The 22,292-nt window shown below is 40.2% G+C and overlaps 1 protein-coding gene across 1 annotated transcript in view; it reads right to left on the bottom strand.

Moving 5' to 3' along the window:
- The window catches only part of LOC108318528 (interleukin-1 receptor accessory protein-like), a 98,843-nt gene extending 81,430 nt beyond the window's left edge, over window positions 1-17,413 (bottom strand). Inside the window, exon 1 of the mRNA XM_037746092.1 lies at window positions 17,202-17,413. The gene's annotated coding sequence lies outside the window, so the exon portion shown is untranslated. The remainder of the gene's footprint in view (window positions 1-17,201) is intronic.
- Window positions 17,414-22,292: the final 4,879 nt, after the last annotated feature.

Raw genomic sequence — 22,292 nt, 5'->3', positions numbered from 1 at the left:
TATCCACTCAGATATGCTTTTGTTAAGAACCCTTTCCTCTTTACCCTGTGTTTGGTGTTCTCTGCATTGATGAAAGGCAGTAAAAATACTTCAGGTAAGTGAGGAAACAGAACAGCTGAAATTGTAACACCTGGGTTACAAAAAGCCTGATTTGGGGGTGGAAAGGGATCTTTAAAGTGAGGATGTTCAAAAACTGTGGATGAATTTCTTTAAATTATTATTATTTTTAGAGATAGGTCATTGCTCTGTTGCCCAGGGTACAGTACAGTGGCAGAGTCCAGACTCACCGTAACCTCAAACTCCCAGGCTCAAGCGATCCTCCCACCTCATTTCCCCAAAGTGCTAAGATTGCAGGTGTGAGCCACAGTGCCCAGCCATGAATGGATTTAGAACAAGGACACAGCATGAACAAAGATGTGTCCCAAGATTATCAGGCAGTGGTGTATAGAATGAAATGGAAGAGTGAGCAATAGAATGATGCCCTTTGAATATAGAACACCAGTGAGGAGACATAGCCCACTGCTGTTTCAATTACTGCTACATCTTCCCTTTAAACTCTTCCAAGTCTGAAGCCAGGCAGATGTGAAATTCCATGGCTAAGATACCAGTCTCTTCTGCAGAACACCTGTATCATCAGACTAGAGATGCATGGGCTCCAATCTGTCCTCTTTCACATCACGTCCAGCTTTCCTTTCTGATTCATCAAGGGCTAAGTGGCCACTTGATGGTCATCACAGCCTGTGAGCTTCAGTTTTTTCACTTATAACAATTCAGATAAAACTGACCTTGCAGCGCTATTATCAAATCAAATGAGATAACGAACATGTAAGTGGTTTGTAAATTGTTGGGCACTTGGACAAACATAAGGGAATGCTGTTGCTACCACTCAGTAAATCCCCAAAGTCTTAATTTACTACGTAAAATAAGTACTTGCTTTTATAGGATCTCTTCTTCTCTCAAAATGATACTGACATGATTGCATAAGCCAATTTCGTTTAAGCTGATGTTCTAATTGCACATACACTTCTCTTTGTTCTTCATCTACTAGAGGCAAACTTACCAGGGAATTTTAAAGAAGAGTTATCTAGGCATGCCATAAGGGCATTAGAGGTGACAGTAGTAGCCAAAGGTGAAATCACTTTGGCTTGCAATGTACACTAGCATTTTTAATTCCCAGAATGGTTCTGAACATCTTATGATTACTCTGGGTCACCTCATTAATTGAGAACAGAAGAAAGCTCTGGGAATGTACATTTCCTGCCTTGATTATTATAATAGAATCCTTATCACTTGCCCCTCTTATTCCCTCTCTAAGTTCCAATACTTTGACACCCAATGCCAGATCTGTCTAAAATACAGATCTAATACTGTCCCTCCCTTACTCAAGAATATTCAGTGTCTCCATATCTTATAGGATTAAGTATGAATTTCTTAACAGAGCATTTAAGGTCCCTAAAAAACAGTGCCTGCTTGCATTCAGTGATCCTAGTATTCACTCATCAGATCCTGGTCAAACTGGACTCTCCAGGGAAGGTGCCTGTTTTCCCTTTTCATTTTATGTTTTCATGACCTTCCCTTTCTCTAAGACAAAAGTCATTTCTATTTCTTAACTGTGCCAACATAGTTAAATTGGAATTATGTTTCCTAGAATTCCTTACTCTCTCTGTAATTCCAAGTTAGGGTTGCCCATAGAGAAGTTCATTCAGAGGGTCTGTCTAGACCTCTAGGTACTACTACACTTCACACATGTTGCTGATCACTGATTCACCTCCTAGATGGGGAGCAGCCATGTCCACCACTCTTTCAGTTCCTGCCAGATCTTCCCTTTAAACTTCTCCAAGTCTGAGGCCAGGCAGATGTGAAATTCCATGGCTAAGAACACCAGTCTCTTCTGCAGAACACCTGTATCATCAGACTAGGGACTCATGGGCTCCAATCTGTCCTCTTCCACCTCACATCCAGCTTTCCTTTCTGACTGTCTGACAGGCAGAAGCAACAGCCTTCAACAGCCCTCCTACCCAGGGCCTTCTCAGGATTTCTGGTCATAACTGTTCTCTGATCTCCCAAATATCCTGTCCTAGGCCTTCAGTTGCCCAGTTTCTCCAACAATTGTAGCTCTCTCTGATAAGTCTCACAATCCATATCATTTACTCACCCCTGGTCAGACCATAATTCACTTACCACTTCTCCTTACCCATCTTTCTATGTCCAACCTGTTCACTTCAAGATTTACTTTAAATACAACTTCCTTATAAAGCCTTTCCTGATTTACAGAATTGTCTTTCCTTTTAAACACCAAATGTTTTATTATATCATACGTCTTTTCAAGATACGTTATATATTTTTATACTATTTGAAATACTGCATAAATTGTATTATAAAACCCTGTGTATGTTTTATCTTTCAGTTGGGTTTGTGTACTTGCTTTTTTAATTCTCTATATCTCACCAGTCTCTTGCCTTCAGAAGTTTCTCAGAAAATGCTTATTGTCCAAAAGAGTAAGTGAATTATCCCAATCAATACTCCCTTTTTATTAACACAAGCAACTGAAGCCCAGTGTAACTATGTGTGGTATCAACTCACTTCTAAGAAGACTGTTTCTACAATGGCCATAACTTTTCATTTCCTTACCTTGGAAAAGAGTCTCTCTAGTCCACATTCAATGCTGTGTATTCTTTTTTTCTCGTTCTGTTTTGAGATGGAGTTTCGCTCTTGTCACCCAGGCTGGAGTGCAGTGGCACGATCTCGGCTCACTGAAACCTCCGCCTCCCAAGTTCAAGAAATACTCCTGCCTCAGCTTCCTGAGTAACTGGGATTACAGGCGCCCACCATCAAGCCCAGCTAATTTTTGTATTTTTAGTAGAGATGGGATTTCATTATGTTAGCCAGGTTGTTCTCAAACTCCTGACCTCAGGTGATCCACCCTCTTCAGCCTCCCAAAGTGCTGGGATTACAGGTGTGAGCCACCACAGCTGGCCCAATGCTGTGTATTCTTACCATATGCATGGTCCAACAAATTTATTACCTAGCTCCCTGGGCTACAGTAAAGTAGAAACTGTTAATTGCATGGGGAATGGAGAGCCAGATGTGCCAAAAGCAACAAGAGCTAGCAGACAATAAGAGAAAGAAAGGCCAGCAAATTTATGAAAATCAGACTACACAAATTTAACAGTTTATCAGTCTGGGACCATTTAGTATACAAGTAAATGATCTCACCTCAATAAATTCCAGTGGAATTATGGCACACTCCAATTAACTGTCCTGCATAAATAAGATTAAGTAATGCTCCATATTTTAGAATAATCTCCTTCTGAAATTATTCTTAAAGCAAAAATTTAAAAAGAAAGGTATATTTTGAAACTTGCCACGAAAAAAATCCTGCAGCACCTCTCATTCTCAGAGAGAGAAAGATGAAATAGGAGATGCATTTATTTTCTCATGCATTCATTCCGCAAATATATAGTGAGTGCCAATTATGAATCAGACACCATTCTTGTGTGTATGTGTATGCATGCACATGTGCGTGTGTGTGTGTGTACACCTTTTCTTAAAATAATTTATCAAATTGTGTCAGGAATATTGAAACATCTCAACTTTACTTGGGAAATGTAGAAGGATAAAAGTTATACCTTTTAAACATCCCATAACAAGAACGAAAAAAATAAAATTGCCCATAAGCACCATACTGGTTTTCTACAAAGAAACACACAATTGTAATCCACAAAATAGAACTCAGCTCATTGTTACTAGCTTCTTCCAGGTCAAAGTAAACTGTCAACTGGAATGAAGCTTCCTGCCTTCCACATACAACCTTTGCCTCATTTATCTGCCAAACATGTCTTCACTGCAGGGGAGGTCCCTGGAGACTCTGAAGGTGTTGTAACCCTGCAAAATTTGCTTTCAAAGAAGAATGTGGCAAAACACAAGAAGTATTTGATTTTCTCACCACAGCCCTGCCAAAAACACATGGAGGCAAGCATGTCACTTTTTATTTTTATTTTTTAGTTGTGAATTTGGTTTACAACTAAAATTTAAATTTGTATATGGCTGCAGTAAGGATTGAATGAGATAATAAAACTAACACACTCAGCACAGCTGCTGGCACACAAGAGGTACAGGATCGATATTAGGTCCTAAACCTCTGGCAAGTTCTGTAAATTAACCTCATTATGTGTTATCTGGGCAAAATTTTAGTCTTCTGCTGTTTTTCCCTTGTTACCCAAAATGCTCTGGGACCATCACTGGAATATAAAATAACTTTCCAGCAAGGTAGATCCAGGCTGGGGAGATAGACTGCAAGGTTGGAAGTGCTGCCGGTAGCTACGTCAGATGTTTGGAGGTGAAAGACAGGATGGTCACACAGCGCCTTTTGCTCTCATGTTGTTCCCCTGAATTGGCCTTCCTTCCTATAGGAGGGCCTTTCAGAACCCACACTGCATATTCCGCTGAGGACAGGGTGCCAGAATGAGCCCTGGAAGAAAATTAACATCACTGATTATATGATTGGCTCTTTGGTTTTGATTTTTAAAGGAAAGTTAATAAAACAAGCACAACTTAAAAAACAGCCTGGTACGTAATTGTAATCATGTTGGGGAGGCTATTTTAGTTCAAAAAATAATAAACACAGTTCAGATAGACTTAGAACTAATTATGCTCCAGGCACTGTGCTAAGTGCTTTACATGCATATTTCATTTAATCCTCACAACAGCCCTACGTTCGTGCCAACAACACAGATGAAGAAACAGGTTTAGAAATGTTAGTAATTTTACCGTATCACAGAGGTAGTGAGTACCTTCTGCCTACCTAGGTTGTCTTGGTCTAAAACCCAGGTTTGTATCACCATTTGCTAATGAAATGATACAACTTGAAAGAACAGGTCATGGATTAATTCACTGATTCAATACACTTATTGAACTATTCCTTCATATAAGGTACCACAAAGTAAGTGGGACACATAGAGGTGAATAAATTTGCAGGTTTACTATTTACAATCAAAGAGCAGAATAATGTAATGATTAAGCTTGTTCAAGTTCCAATATTGACTCTACCACTGATCAACTCTGTGACTCCAGGTCTCAGTTTTGTCTTGTGTAAAATGATGATGATAACTTCATCAGCCACATACAGTAATTCTGAGATTTCAAAAAGAAATTATTTATAGAAAATTTGAAATAGAGTCTGGCATATGTTATCAAGCTATTTTAAACTCATATTGTGAAGAGGTATGCATGAGATTATATGTGCTTGTGCCCAGTAAACACATCATAGAAGAGATGACCTGTAAGCTACTTCTTGAAGAGTTAGGTACCATTTAAATTGTAAAGTCAGAAAGAAGACATTGATCATGTATGGAATTAAATTTGCCTTTCACATGCTTACTCTTCATTACAGCAGATTTCAGAAACTGGTAGCTGAGGTTTCATAAGGAAATAGCTCTAGGTTCAATGTTTCAGGGAATTGATTACATAAAACACCTACAAGAACAGTAAATTTTCCAGCTGAATTGAATTGAGCAATAGCGCATACATTTCCATCCATTACTTAATGCATTTGGAAATAAGAATGGTATCATTTGAGAAAAAGCAAAGTCACATATACATACCTAGGTTTTCCCCATTTTAGCTGGGTTTTCGCTTTCGCCTTTGAAACATTCTAACGGGAATGACAGGATATGAATGAAACATCGGTGAAATCAAACTGTCTTTCTCATCTGTTCGTAACAGTCTACATGATGAAATCAGAGCAGTTGATCTTCTCATCTTATTAAATAAGTTCTATTTTCCTTCCTCTCTGTTCAAGGTTCTAAATACGTTTGACCTGGTCATCATCCTGCTTCTGTCTTTTCAGTGACTCCCTGCTACGCTTTGCATAAAATCCAAACTCCTCACCATGGCCTGCAAGACAAGTCTGACCTAGCCACCCCCATCTTAGAACCTTATTTTCAGCTCTTCTCTCCCTCTTGCCTGACCCACCACCCTCAATGACGACCTCAGGCCTATCTTGGCTCCTTCTCAGGCTTTTGCCTTAGTTCAAATGTCACTTTCTTGGAGATCGCTTCTCTGACTACTCTACATAAAAACGGTTCCTCTTCTGCATCCCTCCAATGTTGGTTGCTGTTTTAATCCTAGCCTTTCATTTCTTATCCTGAAATCACTTGTATTTCATCTGTCTGCTGCCTCTTTACTCAAATGTATATATTTTTGTCTTTCTCCCTATCACTATAGCAACCTAACAAGTAAACACTTCAACATCTCTGCTTCCTCAGGTAGCTTTGAAAAACTCCTAACTATATAGATAAATAAATACTTATATTTATTTTTACATATACATATATACATGTACACATGCATACATATATATAGATATAAATTATTATTTAAATATTTAAATATATAATAAGCATTCCAAATATACACACATACACTTCTATATACATATGTATATGTATGTAAGTGTGTATATGTATGTGTGTATATGTGCATATATTTATGTCAAATTTAATTTCAATATTACATGTATAATTTACTGTCTTATTCAGTTCTATCTCTACTTCTTGGAGACAAATAATCACACTAATATTTATCTGTACATTTATTTATTTATCTTTGATTTATTATTGGCCATTTGCTATTTGCTAGAAACTATTCTAGGCACCTGGGATACAGCAATAAGCAAATAAAATGTCCCTGTCCTCGTGGACATTACAGCATATTAGAGGGGAAATGAAAAATAAGAAATGAGAAAACGATTCCCTATTCAATAAATAATGCTGAGGTAACTGGCTAGCCATATAAAGAAGACTGAAATTGAACCCCCTCCTTACACCTTATATAAAAATTAACTCAAGATGGATTAAAGACTTAAATGCAAAACCCCAAACTACAAAAACCCTGGAAAATAACCTAGGCAATGCCGTTCTGGACATAGGAATGGGCAAAGATTTTTCATGATGAAGACAACAAAAACAGTTGCAACAAAAGCAAATATTGACAAATGGGATCTAATTAAAGAGCTTGTACACAACAAAAGAAATGATCAGCAGAGCAAACAGAAAACCTTTGCTTTGTGAGAAAAATTTTGCAAACTATGCATCTGACAAAGGTCTAATATCCAGCATCTAGACGGAACTTAAACTAATTTACGAGAAAGAAAACAACCCTATTTAAAAAATGAGTAAAGGACATGAACAGACACTTTTCAAAAGACATACATGAAACCAGCAAGCATATGAAAAGAAGCCCAACATCACTGATTATTAGAGAAATCCAGGGCTACTATTAAAAAGTCAAAAAATAACAGATGCTGGCAAGGTTAAAGAGAAAAAAGGAACACTATACACTGTTGGTGGGAGTGCAAATTAGTTCAACCATTGTGGAAGACAGCGTGGCAATTCCTCAAAGACCTAAAAGGAAAAATACCACTCACCCCAGCAATCTCGTTACTGGGTATACACCCAAAGGTATATAAATTATTCTATTACAAAGACACACACATGGATATGGTCACTGCAGCAATATTCACAATAGCAAAGACATGGAATCAACCTAAATGCCCATCAATGGTAGACTGGATAAAGAAAATGTGGTACATATACACCATGGAATACTAAGCAGCCATAAAAAGGAATGAGATCATGTCCTTTACAGGAACATGGATAGAGCCGGAGACAATTATCCTTAGCAAACTAACACAGAAAAAGAAAACCTAATCCTGCATGTTCTCACTTAGAATTGGGAGCTAAATGAGAACACAAGAAAACATAAAGAAAAACAACACACACTGGGGCCCACTGGAGGGTAGGAGGTGGGAGGAGGGAGAGGATCAGGAAAAATTACTAATGGGTACTAGGCTTAATACCTGGGCAATGAAATAATCTGTACAACAAACCCCCACAACACACATTTACCTATGTAACAAACCTGCATATGTACTCCTGAACTTAAAAGTTAAATTTTAAAAATAGACTAAACAAAATAATAAAATAGTAAGTGTAATCTTATATGGTACCAATGCCACAGAATAAAGGAAAAATAAAGTAGAGTAAGAGAGATCAGGATTTCTGAGAGCAAGCAGCCCTACTCCTGCTTCTCCTACACCAACCCTTGCAAAGTCAAGCAACCCAAGTAGCCTTCCCTGAGAATATATTGAAAAAAGACTTCAAGAAAATGAAAGACTTAGTCATATAGTTATCTAGGACATTTGGTCAGAGAGTAAATAAAATTTAAGTTAAAGTCATACAAGGTATTTCAAAGACTGGCTTATATACTTAACTAAAATTGTGTTTTAGGCACTTCATATGTATTAAATTAGTTACTTCTTCCCACAACCCAATGAGTAACATAGAAAAGTTAAATAACTTTCTTAGGTTCACACAGATGGAGCAGAATTTGAATCCAAATCAAATCCCTACAATATCCTGCCTCTTGGTATTGAAAATTCTAATCCAATGATTCTTGGACTTCAGTGCAGAAACCCTAGATATTCACTCATTTCAGAAGCTATCCACATGATTCTGATGTAGAAGATCCATGCACTACAATTTATCACTGGTCTAATTCCTCCTATGCATGAAAGATTCTGCAATATTTTAAGGTAAATATTACATTCGTTTTCTATCATTTGCCATCCCAATTGTTTGCCAAATTGTGGCACATTCTCTTAGGCTACCTGAGGCATCTACTGTACTTGATATACTTCTCCTCACTATCTGAGATTCATCAAATGAGTGAGGCTTTGGGTAAACAGCAGTGCTGAATTATGAGAAAGGAATGAATAGTTACTGAGTGCCTTCCAGGTGCCAGCTATTAAGAGTTAGGGGCTTAATATATTTTATCTTACTTTAACCTTACTATCAAATAGAGATAGAAAGATAATAGATAGATACATACATAGATACATACATACATACATACATACATGGAAGGAAGGAAGGAATGAAGGGAGGGAGGGAGGGAGGGAAGGGCAGGGCATGTTTATAGACTTTTATAGATGAGAAAACAAAGTCTGGAAAGGCTAAGCATGCAGTCTCTAGAATTCAAACCCAGCCCTGCTTCCGAAGCCAGCCTACTTCTTACTATCCTCTCTATCCATTCAATCTGCTGCCACCACCACTGTCTCACTATGCAATTGGGAAACTGAAGTACAATCTTCCAGAAAAGTGCTATTTAGTGTGTATTACCACTCTCAAATCTCCATCATTTCTATAAACAGAAAGAACTCGTATTTTAAGGAGAGTCAAGCTTCTTCTGTGGGCACTAAAAGCTCCAAAGAAGAAAGCAAAAAATATATACTCATAATGCTAGAATTCAAATTAAACAAAAATATTTTATCCTTTATTTTGTTGTAGAAGATTATGGAGATTAATGACAATACAGAGCTTGCTTTTTTTTTTTTTTTTAAGAAAGAATCCATTTTCATTTCTCAAATATTAAATGCCCATGTGCCTAACCCATTCATCTACTTTTTCTACCCAACCCCAAACCTGGATTCTGAAGGGAATGAGGCAGATAGAGAATGGTCTGCAGGTCAGAGGAATGTGGCAGAATGGCATCCCTAAGGACATAAGCTGTCCTGGCCAGGCACGGTGGCTCACGCCTGTAATCCAAGCACTTCAGAGGCCAAGGCAGGCGGATCACCTGAGGTCGGGAGTTCAAGACCAGCCCGACCAACATGGTGAAACCCCGCCTTAAAAAAAAAAAAAAAAAAAAATGACATACCCTGTCTTTATGGATCTGACTCCCAGTGCAGTACTCAGTTGTAATTCTCACTGAGGCCAATGAGATACCTCCTAAGACACTGTTCTACAGTCACTGCTTTATAAAACATTCTAATTCAGACAGCACATTTTTCAAATTCCTCATTTTTGGGGTGAAAACAAGGAGTCTAGAGAAGGAAAAGCCACTAATCAGGACCAGGGCTGATGACTGAGGAAAAACAAAACAAAACAAAACACATAACATTGGAGTTAGAAAACTAGGGTTCAGGTCCTAGCTCCACTATTAGCTGCTTGGCTGTAGCAAATATGTAGCCCCTTTGAGACTCAGGATGTAAAAACGTTAGCAACACTTGCCCTGACTACCTCAGAATTACTGTAAAAAAAAATGTTATATGTGTATATATTTGTATATAAAATAACAAGCATTTTGAGGACGTAAAGTTATATAAAAACAAATAAAAACTGTTATTATTTCAACCTGGGCCTTTCTTTTCCTAACTTAGTTCCATTTGGGCACACAATGAAATCATTTTCATTGCTATTGTTAATTGTAATAGAGGATAAAATCCCTATGGACAAGGCTCTTAATAAATGTCATGGCATTTGACTGACACCGAAAGCCTGACAAAATGGGTTCATTATTCCCATTTTACAGATCATAAAAATAAGGCAAAGACAGATCAAATAATTTGGCTAAAGTCAAACCCAGGCACATCAGTTAGAGGTCAAAGTCCACTATATTATGGAAACACAATTTTAAGCTGTGGTAGCATCTAACCATACTGGCGTAAGAAACTGTGCTATCTATGAAAGGAACATTTCCAGACATCAGAGCTTATAAAATGACTGCTTCTCATTTCTGTTGCCATTAGCATTGATTGGCAGAGGAGGAAGCCCGTGTAATTATGAGGACTTTTGTGCCAGAAGGGTAGAAATCACAAGCATCTGGTGGATATAAACTAGACATAAAAGGTTACCTGTTCATATGTTCAACCAATGCCAATTATATTAAATAATAGTTGAACTGATGTAAATTCTTCAATGCTTTTAGAAATCTTCAGATTGAGACTTGCTGCGGCTGCCCACTTCAACGGAAACTTCCTACATTCTCTCTGACAATTTATGACACTTTACACTCCTCTTGCTGTCAATAAATGCAAACATGCACTTCAGCATCATCCTTCACTGTGTTTTCTGCAAAACTCCCTTTATTATTGGGATAGAAATGGGTTTTCCCATCATTGAGCCAGTAATGTCTAACCTTCTTACAGCCTATGGCTCCTTATCATTATCTGATTTTGTGACTACAAAATTAAAGGAAATTAAAACTGCTTTATTAATCTGTAGAGGCAAACATTGACATAACTAATATTATTGATAAAGCATGAGAAATCCAGAAGGTCCATTTTGGGCCTACTGACACAATATGAACCCATCATCCACTCAATTTTGCACTTCTTACATATGAGTCACTGTGCTAGGCATAGGGCAGAATAAACCATCTCCTCAGCTGATATTGGAAGGTAAATATCACATTCATTTCCTATCCTTTGCCATCCCAATTGTTTGCCAAACTGTGGCACATTCTTTTAGACCAGCTGGGGCATCTACTCAATATACTCCCCCTCTCCATCTGAAACTCATTAAATGAGTAATGATTTGGGTAAACAGCAGTGCTGAAAGAGAGGGAGGAATGAATATTTGCCAAGTGCCTTCTAGGAGCCAACTATTAAGAGCTAGGGGCTTAATATGTTTTATCTTTCTTTAACTTCACTAATAAATAGAGCTAGATAGAAAGATGATCGATGCACAATTCAGATAGATAGATAGATAGATAGATAGATAGATAGGGACAAGTTTGTAAGTCTCTCAGCTGATGACATAGTTTATTCTGCCCTGTGCCCAATGGAGATGAACAAAAATAAAGCTGCAAATTACAAATTACTGGGCCACAGTTAAAAAAAAAAAATCACAATAGAGATAGAAGATGTTATATGCATTTAAAGGGGTTTTGTGAGCTGGAGAGAATCAAGAAAGGATTTGAGCAGCATGTTTGGAAAGGAAAGAGTAGAAGAAGAGGAGAAGAGACAGAAGCTAAGATAGTGTAGTGTGAGGATACAGAGAGGGTCATTTACAAATCTGGTTATATAAGTTTCCAGATTTCATGGTGTGGTGTCTAGTAAATACGCTGTAGTGGACCAAAAAGCTTTGCATTCAGGCACACACAGGTTCCAGTCATCACTAATTGGATAACCCTGGGCACGTCTGCAAGTCTATCTGAGCTTCAGTTCTTTCATCTGTAACAGGGATATAAGAATACATATCTGAGAGTTATTCTTGTATTTAAATGAATGACAAAAGTACATGTGCTGATGAAATGCTGACTTCTCTTACCCTTCTTTGTTCAGAAAAACACATCTCCAGGGCATAAAACAATAAGGGTATTTTCTTTTTACTCCCTTTTCCCCATTTTAGCTTTAACTTTTGCAAATAGATGTGATTACAGAATCTCAAAGTTGAAAGGAATCTTAAAGACACACAATGCATTAGAGCAGAAGAAATTTAGAGATCATCTAGTTCAGCTCTCCCACATTTTAGGTCCAAAGATAAAGACATTTCTCAGTCACAGGCAAAATAATACCAGGATGAGGATGTAGGATGATGACTGGGTAGGTCATTTGTCTTAGTCTAAGTCCTCCGTTCTAGTCCAGAGGTGGAACTGTTGGAAATTCTTCCTAGCTCTAAAATAAAATACATAGATGAGTCTCAGCATCATTTCTTGCTTTGTGCTGTTACATAGGCTGATATGGTTTGGCTCTATGTCCCCACCCAAATCTCATCTTGTAGCTTCCATAATTCCCACATGTTGTGGGAGGAACCCAGGGGGAGATGACTGAATCATGGCAGCAGGTCTGCCCCATGCTGTTCTCGTGATAGTGAATGGGCCTCACAATATTGAATGGTTTTAAACAGGAGAGTTTCTCTGTACAAGCTCTCATTTTTGCCTGCTGCCATCCATGTAAGACAAGGCCTGCTCCTCCTTGCCTTCCATCATGATTGTCAGGCCTCCCCATCCATGTGGAACTGTAAGTCCAATGAACCTCTTTCTTTTGCAAATGGCCCGGTCTTGGGTATGTCTTTATCAGCAGCATGAAAACAGACTAACACATAGGCCATGCTATATAACTCTATGAGCCTCGGTTTCCTTAAAAAAAACACACGGGATTATTGTGAAGATTGAATGAGATGATATATTTAAGACATTCTGCACAAATAACGATGGAGACTAGTAAATTTGGCTGTTAAATTTTGACGATCATCATTTAACAGACAAATACATTGAAGGAGTTGTTGGCAGAAGACAGAATCAGTGTTTATTAAATGCTTTCTATGAATAAGGTTTTGAAATAAATAGGGACTTAAGCTTCTAAGGAGGCATCAGTGTTCCTATTTCCTAGCTGTGGAGCCAAAAGATCATCCCTACAGAATAACTTGCCTCAGATTTCAGTCAGACTCTTGAGATCCACACTACCACAGCTGCCAGAGATAGTTAGAATGAAGGTGGACTAAAGGGATGTCTCCTAACAACCCTATCTCTGTAAATCATGCATTCTCAGTTTCTAAATGAATAAATAAAAATAACAAAAAACGAAGCATCAAATGAGTGGCTAACCTGAATTCATCCCTCAGAATATCACATGCCAAATGTTCTGTAACCTTCCTGTTCTTCAGTGTTTCATTATTTTTTCTATACAGAACCATTTCCAAAATGGGCAAAGAGCACAGTAGGTGGCTCTCTTTAATATTTCATGGGCAAGGCAACAGTGACTCACCAGATCCTACATCTGTGTCACCAGCAAAAGCCTAATGAAGTTGAGCAACAAATGAAGCTGTGTATAGGCTGGAGATAATCTTAGTTTTTTTTTTTTCTACTTCCTCTGATATCGTCTAGCCACATTCTGCTTTCCTAACTGTGCCAGGTAAGATGATACTAACTACTTACCTTTGGGCAAAAGCAAACATATGCTCCAAAATCCCAAAAGCAAGGAGCAAAACATTTCTTCTACAACTGCATTTGCAAGCCTGTGTGCTTGCTACAATTAAAAGGGATCTAATGGCCTATGAGGAGCCTCCATAGATGAATAGCCCCACTGCGTGGACCAGAAACAGATCCTTTCATCTTCCTACATAGGCCTGCAACCATCACTTTCCGCAAGGACTGAAACTCCAGACAAGTGATCAGCACCAGCATTAAGCAGTGGTCTCTTTCTGCAAATGCCTCCTTTGCACACTGTTCTGTCTACCTTAGTACTCACAAAATTGTCCAAGAAAGTTGAATAATGCGATGGACATGCATGACATTTGTTGCTCAAGCTTCTTCCCAGCCTTTGAACTATCATGAGGATGGCAGAGGGAAGAAACCACTCACAACAGGAAGAAAAGAGTGACATAACTCTGTACTTTATATCTTCTTAGTTAGTACCCTTTCTCTTAGGAATCAAAGCTGTATATATCAAACACAGGAGAGTAGGAAGGTTTTCTTAGAGACCATTGCTTTCAATTCCCTCTTGTGGCAGTTGGCCCCACTAAACTCTACAGAACTGTGCTTAAGGATTGTTCCCTCAGCAAGGAAATGCCCACTTTTCAACAAAAAGGATATCCTGAAGTAACCAACCAAAAAGTCCAACCTAATAACTGAAGTAAATTGTTAAATATCTCATTGGCAAGGAAACAGAGTGTGACCAGAAATGCCCTAAACTAGACATGAAAAGGTGTGAACTGTATTCCCAGAGTTGAAATATACTAACATGTGACCTCTAGCAACTTTTCATTTAGCTGAGTCTCATTCCAGTTATGTTCTCAATAAGTTGAGATTAGCTAAGAAGAGTTATCATTTAATGAGCACCTATACACTACCTGTACTTGACATTATTCTACTGAATTTATTCTTTATACAGATTTTTAAGATAAGCATTTTTTTTTATTTTAGAACTGGATAAAACAGAAACTTTAAATGATGGAATAAATTGCTGAATATTACCCAACTACTCAGGCATGATAACTGGAATTTGAAATCAAGTAGGTCTGACCACAAAACATGGACTCCTTCCTCTATCAATTTTCCTGTCATGTCCTTCCAGAGCTATTGTGAATAACAAGGAATAAACTAAAATGCACTTTGGAAATTCTAAACTTCTACACATATATATGGTTTTAGTAACAGTAACAATCTGTGTAAAAATAAAAGGTATAATTGACTGATCTTTCTTTGAAGAACCAGAACAAGGGAATTAAGCTTTAATCTCTCTTCCACCCTCATGATCTGACCTTATTTTGAACATTTTCCTTTTCTGCCACATGGCCCCTGTCTCTCAGGCACACATTCAGATGTATCCCAGCCAGCTCATCATAATGCATGTACACGGAACAAGTCGATGGAAGCAGGTGATCCCATCCTTTACAAATGCTTGGTGCAGGAGGTACCTAAGTGGGCACCACTGGGCTCTTATCCTCCATCAAGATATATCACACCCTGCTCTCAAGCACTTATCAATACTACATACAAATGCTATGGTCTGTGAAGGAGGCAGCCAAATACAAATGCTGGACACTCAATTTAAGGACTTATGGCAAAACCAGTAGATAGCAGTAAATAATTGTATGAAGTGCATCAGAATAAAATCAATTGTCATAATTAAGGTATGAGTATAGGAGGGAATCCATTTAATTTTAATTTTAAAATACCAATAATACAGGAAGACATGTGAATATCTGTGTGTTCATGTTTAAATAAGACAAGTTTGTGTCCAGAAGGGTCTGAATTTAGCAGCATCTCTGTACAATCCAAAAGAAATATATAAGAATGTTGTTGTTTTCTGATACTAGATGAAAAAATGTAAGGTTGTTTGACTGACCTAAGAAAGCAGGGATAGAGGGCTTAGAACAATCTGTAACATAGCTGCAACTTCCAACTTTCTCCTCTTGTCTTTCTGCCTCTTATCCATTTCAAGACCCCCTTTGTCAATAAAGGACGTCTTAGATCAGGGCAGTTCACAGGCCTGAGGTTTGACCTAAAAACTAGTAGGAAATTCACATCACTGAGAAACATCAATTTTACATTTCGAGCTAAGCATCCATGATCCAAATCACACATGGACAACATTTAGAAAATTCTTATTATACAAGAGCTGCTCAAACTCAAAAGAAGAAAATCACCACATTTACAGATTTTTTTTTTTAAATGTCTCTCTAAGGTAGTATGAAATCACCTTTCTGAAAACCCACTGTCTGCAAGGTTACTATGTGACAATATTTACAATAGTTGCTATGAGTTTTGAACCAACCAGGTGCCAGGCCAGGCACTGTGCTAAACAAGCTAGTTGAATGGTCCCATTTCATCCTCCCAACTACCCAAAGGGCTCATTGTGACCATTATAAATCTCCATTTCGCGGCTGGAATTTAAAAAAAAAGAAAAAAGAAAACAAAAACCCAGTATCAGAAAGGCGGGATAACTTGCCCAAGTTGACACAGCTAACACATGACAGAGCTGGAGTCAAAACCCCAGGTAAGTCCTCTTTCTCATCCAGTCGCTAAACCAGGGATCTGTACAGCAGAGCAGCAAAATGCTTCGCGTGGCGCCCTGGTTCGCAATTTCACAACCAGAAGGTGGAGGGAAGACAGGCTGGGACTAGCTCTTAAAGGAAACAGCAGAAGTTTGCTTTTATGTTTGTGATTTTTTTTTTCTTTAACTCAGCTTCCTTGCCCCCTTCCCAGTATTTAGAAGAGGGAAGGGGCTCTAGTCAGCTCTTCCCGAATGAAGAGACCCTGCCTCCCACAGGGCCACTAGCTCTGCTTCCTCCGGGGCTGGGAAGAAACAGTACCACAGGAGGTCACTGGCGCCCCGGCCTCCCTCCCCTGTCCCCTTGCTCCTCCAGAGCTGGTCTGACACCTGGGCAGGGGCATCTTTCTGAGAAAGCAGGTCAGGGGAAGAGGGAGTGAAGCGGCAAGCAGCATTTTCCCAGGCTGTCACAGCTCTGGGCTGACAGCGGCGTGATACCTAGTGGGCATGCTGGGACACACTGCTTCCTTCTATCCCCAGCGCTTACAGCAGCGTCTGGAGAAACCAAGGCGGAGATGGGGGTGGGGGTGGGGGAGTGGTAGCAAGGAGGGGGCGGTGAAGTGAAAAGGAAAACAGGGGTATATCCCTCAGAGGGCTGAGCATGGGGGCAGCAACTAGCGGACGTCCCACAGCTGCGTTACTTAAAGCCCTGCAAAGCAAAGATGGGTCTCTGAACGTTTGGGTTCGAATCCAGGCTCCAGTCCCAACTAGCAGTGCGACCTATCCCAGCCGCTGCCTCGTTCTGTGCCTCAGTGTTCCCTTGTGTAAAGTAGGAGGGTTTCACGATACGATCTCTAAGAACCCATCCACCCCGAGATTCTGCGGCTCGGTGACTTCTGCGCCCTGACGGCGGCGCGAGACTCACCTTTCCTGGGAGGCTGAGCGGGCGCAGCGCAGGCAGCGGGGCTGGGCGCAGTGTCGCCGGGCGCCGCTTCTTTCCGCGCCTCCGGCCGGAGCGGACCCCGGAGACCTGGATCCCGGCGGTCTTCCCCAGTGAGCCTCTTACTTTCCGCCGCACTTTCTTTTCCCCCTTTGGGGCTCCTCCCCCGGAGCAGCGCGATTGGCCACGGCGGCGCGGCTCAGGCTCCACCCGCCGCCCGGGCTCACGATCCCCGCCCAGCGCCCTGGGCTTCCCGGAGCTGCGGCCGCGGGGCGGCGCCCCGCACAGTCCCGCCCGCCGCGAGGAGGAGCGGCGCGGGGCCCGCCTGGGGACGGACGCCAGGCTGCGCTCGGCTCCTCCGGCTCCTGCCGCCGCGGACGCGGGCCTGAGCGCGCTGGGGAAGGAAAGGGTCGGTCCTGCGGCGCAGCTGGGCACGCCGCCAGGCGCCGTGGGAAGCGGGGCCCTCCCCACACACACAGGCGCATGCTTGCGCTCAGGCAAGCTCGTGCCCTCTCCGTGGAGACCCGTGCCACCCTGCCCTTTCTTCCTGTCTCGACGTATGTAGCACTCATGCTGCAAGGCCTGAAATCCATTCAGACTACACGATTTTCGCCACCACCGTGCGCCGACACAGAGCGCGACAGGATGTGGATGCCATCGCCGCAGTCCTGCGCTCTTGCCGTCTTGAACTGACAGTCCTAAGAGCAAGCAACAGGACATGAAAGCCAGACGGAATCGACATTGTCCACGGGTGATATACCCAGTGCCCAGCACAGTGCCTGGCACAAAGTAGGCGCTCAATACATGTATGGTGAATAAATAAAATAACTAATAGGTTATATGGAAAGAAATGATCTCAAAACAAGTATTTCCCTTTCATTCATTTCCATTTCCCCAAGTTTTCGCAAGAGCCTTCCTTCGGCTGCCTTCTGCCACTCTAGATGGTAGTCTGGAATATCACCCCGAGAAGCGTTGTAAAGGCTTTCATTAAGGCATCTCTCTTGTTCAGGCACCTTCTGCTGTGTTCCTGCTGCTAATCTGTCATGATTTTTCCTGACTGGCGAGGCCCTTCATGTCTAGTCCCCATTTCTGAAACTCCCTAACCAACATGGACGACTCTTCGAACATACCTCGCTTGTCACATCTGTTTTTCTCCCCTTCCTACTGTTACCTAACTGAATCTCACTGATTTAGTTATTCAAGAATCAAGATTTAGAGAAAGCATTTAAGGAAAAGAAAAAAAAAAAAAAAAAANAAAAAAAAAAAAAAAAAAAAAAAGACGTGAAAGAAGAAAAGGGCCCTGGTGAGTGGGAAGGAAAGGTAACCAGCAAATACCCGTCCTGCTATAGACGCACAGCAGTACAAAACTCAGAAACTGCCCCTGCCCTGGCAGAGCTTCAGTTCCCAAGGCGAAATACCAGTGTAATTAGGAGCCATAGAAATGTTCATGATATGGGCCGGGCGCAGCGGCTCACACCTGTAATCCCAGCACTTTGGGAGGCCGAGGCGGGTGGATCATGAGGTCATGAGATCGACACCACTCTGGCTAACACAGTGAAACCCTGTCTCTACTAAAAATACAAAAAATTAGCCGGGCGTGGTGGCAGGCCTCTGTAGTCCCAGCTACTTGGGAGGCTGAGGCAGGAGAATCGCTTGAATGCAGGAGGCCGAGGTTGCAGTTGGCCGAGATTGCAGCTCCTGCGCTCCAGCCTGGGTGAACTAGAAAAAAAAAATGTTCATGATACATCGCTTCTTAATATTGCTTATGAAAATTAATTGCTCAAAATTATTATTTATCTCTGGATACCTGGCACCAGCACCTGCTCACAACGTTGTTACCGAACCAAAGAGGAAATAATCCAAAAGAATTTAAAATGTTACCTGTACGAAGCAAAAAATAAAACGTTTTGCGATTTATTATTCATTCATTAAATATACTCTGGTCACTGACTTTTTTATAAATATAGTACACTGAAGCATTTACACAGTGCTTACAAAATGAAAAGGCACAATCATAAGGACTTTGGATATATTAACTCATATAACCCTCAATACAACCTAGAGGGTGCTATTGTTACCTCCAGTTTATAAAGGAGATAAAAGGAATTTAAATAACTTGACTAAGGCTACAAGCCTACAAGTGGAGAATGCAAAATGAGACTAGAGACACTCGACGTTCATGCTCTTAGCCGCTACACAGTCTCATGTACTACCTAGAAACCAAACATGCTAGTAATTCAGAATCCAACCAGATGTAGTCCTGGACATTGAAGGGGTACTCATAGCTCAATGAAAATAACATTAAGATGAATAATCATATAGACAAATATTCATAGTATATTGTGGTTTGAAGATCATATAAATTGTTGGAAATGAAAATGATTAGTTAACCAATGCTATCTACTCATACAATAAAATTGTTGCTGTCATAATTATCATATTATAAAAATATGACTACAAAGGAGGCTTACAAAATAGTAAGGTTGAGTAAAGGTTGTGGAGGGATGAACAGCCATTGAAGGGAATGTGAAAAATGGTGATGTGCTAGGATTATGGAAATATAAACATGCCTTTTTCCTTTTACATTTGTTTTCAGTGAAATAAACCAAGCACAGAAAGACAAATATTGCATGTTCTCACTCACATGTGGGAGCTAAAAATTAAAACAATTGAACTGAGAGGTAGAGAGTAGAATGATGGTTACCAGAGGCTGGGAAGAGCAGCGGAGAAGGGGGATTGTGGAGAAGGGGGGATGGTTAATGGTTGCAAAATTATAATTAGCTGGAATGAATAATTAGCATTGGATAGCACAACAGAGTGACTACAGTCGACAATAATTAATTATGTATTTCAAAATAAGTAAAAAGTGAAACAGAAATATTCCTCAAAGAAATGACAAATGATTGAGGTGATGGATACTCTGTTAATCATTACCCTGATGTGATATTACACATTGTATGCATGTTCTAAAACATCACACGTCACACATGCATATGTACACCTATTATGTAGTCATAGTAATTAAAAATGAAAAAAAAAGTTATTCTAACAATTAAGAAAAATTTTGTTTGTTTTGTTTTGTTTTGTTTTTTCTTTTTTTATTGCATTTTAGGTTTTGGGGTACATGTGCAAGATTGTTGCATAGGTACATACATGGCAGTGTGATTTGCTGCCTTCCTCCCCTTCACCTGTATCTGGCATTTCTCCCCATGCTATCTCTCCCCAACTCCCCACCCCCCGCTGTACCTCCCTTATTTCCCCCCAACAGATCCCAGTGTGTAGTGCTTCCCTCCCTGTGTCCATGTGTTCTCATTGTTCAACACCCGCCTATGAGTGAGAACATGCGGTGTTTGATTTTCTGCTCTTGTGTCAGTTTGCTGAGAATGATGGTTTCCAGGTTCATCCATGTCCCTGCAAAGGACATCTTAAAGTCCTAGCCATTAAATATTCATCACATACTAAACCTGTGATGAATAATAGTTGCCTACACAAATAAATGAAGCTACAAATTCATTGATGTTAGTGACTAATTGTGCTGGATGTGTAGAAGATGCATAATAAAATATTTTGCAATTGATTGAAGTATTTGGAAAGGTGTTATTCTCTTCTTCTCCCTGCTTTTACCCTCCACCTTTTTTTTTAGGTTATCTTTAATCATCTTACTATAGCTAGAAGGGGCATCAGGATTTTGTGGTTCCCTTGAACCCTATCCATTCACACTTTTGTCTCTATCACTCCATAGTCAGCATCTACAATAATCTTCACTTTGCCAAATGTAGTGGTCAGTTCCCTGCCTTCACTGTACGTGTATCAGCAGCATTAGGCACAGTTAATGTGTTGCTCTTTCACACTCACTCATAGTGGATTTTATCTGCTGTTCCTTATCAGATTCTTATTGAATCCTCTACCCCTTCATGATCTCCGAAGGTTACAATGTCTTGGAGCTCAATCCTTGGAGTGTTTATATTCTTAACCTAGGGAACTCAGGCAGACACACAGCTTTCTAAACTATCAATATGATAATAACTTGCAAATATAAATCTGCAGCCCAAACCACAACCTCTGTATGCCATACTGCCTCCTTTATATCTCCTTCTTTGATGTTTTAAATACATCTCAAACTTCACAGGTTCAAAATCAAACTCTATTTCTACCTCACACCACACCAGAGCTTTGTAAGAAATCCCATCTTTAACCCATTTGCTCAGTTCAAAAATTTGGAGTTATGACTCTCTCTCATTGCCTTATGTTTTTTTTTTTTTTTTTGAGACAGAGTCTCACTCTGTCACCAGGCGCCAGGCTGGAGTGCAGTGGCACGACCTCGGCTCACTGCAACCTCCGCCTCCCGGGTTCAAGCAATTCTCCTGCCTCAGCCTCCCGAGTAGCTGAGACCACAGGCGCACGCTACCACGCCCAGCTAATTTTTTTGTATTTTTAGTAGAGACGGGGTTTCACCATGTTGGCCAGGATGGTCTCGATCTCTTGACCTCGTGATCCGCCCGCCTCGGCCTCCCAAAGTGCTGGGATTACAGGCGTGAGCCACCGCGCCCGGCCTCTCATTGCCTTATGTAAACTATATACACAAACCTGCCACTTCCGCTGCATTCAAAACACATCTCAAATCCAACCACACTATTCCCCTTCTTCATCACAACCACCATAGTTCAAGTCATTGTCATCGCTCCCTTCACTGGTATCCCTGCCTAAACTCTTACCCAAGGAGTCTATTCCCCTTGCTTCAGAGACCCTGTAATGAAAATAGAATCATTATAGACTAGTGATTAAGGTCAAGCAATCTGAAGCCAGACTACCTGTGTTCAAGTTAACATAATATGATCATTACTTAATTTTTTTTCACTGTTTCATTCTCTGAAAAATAGGAATAATAATGACAATAATATACCTTATAGTGTTGTTTTTAAATTAAATTAGATTACATAAGTAAAATACTTGGAACGGGGATTGGCACATACAAATGCAATATAAATATTCATTATTATTTTATAAGAAATATGTCGTGCTCTGCTTTCAAATACTCAGTGATTTCTCATCATGATTAGATACATTCCCATAGGC

Source organism: Cebus imitator, unplaced genomic scaffold (assembly GCF_001604975.1).
Source record: "Cebus imitator isolate Cc_AM_T3 unplaced genomic scaffold, Cebus_imitator-1.0 Scaffold220, whole genome shotgun sequence".
Lineage (NCBI taxonomy): Eukaryota > Metazoa > Chordata > Mammalia > Primates > Cebidae > Cebus > Cebus imitator.
Note: the sequence above shows the minus strand (reverse complement) of the source record. Positions and strands in the feature narration are given on the sequence as shown.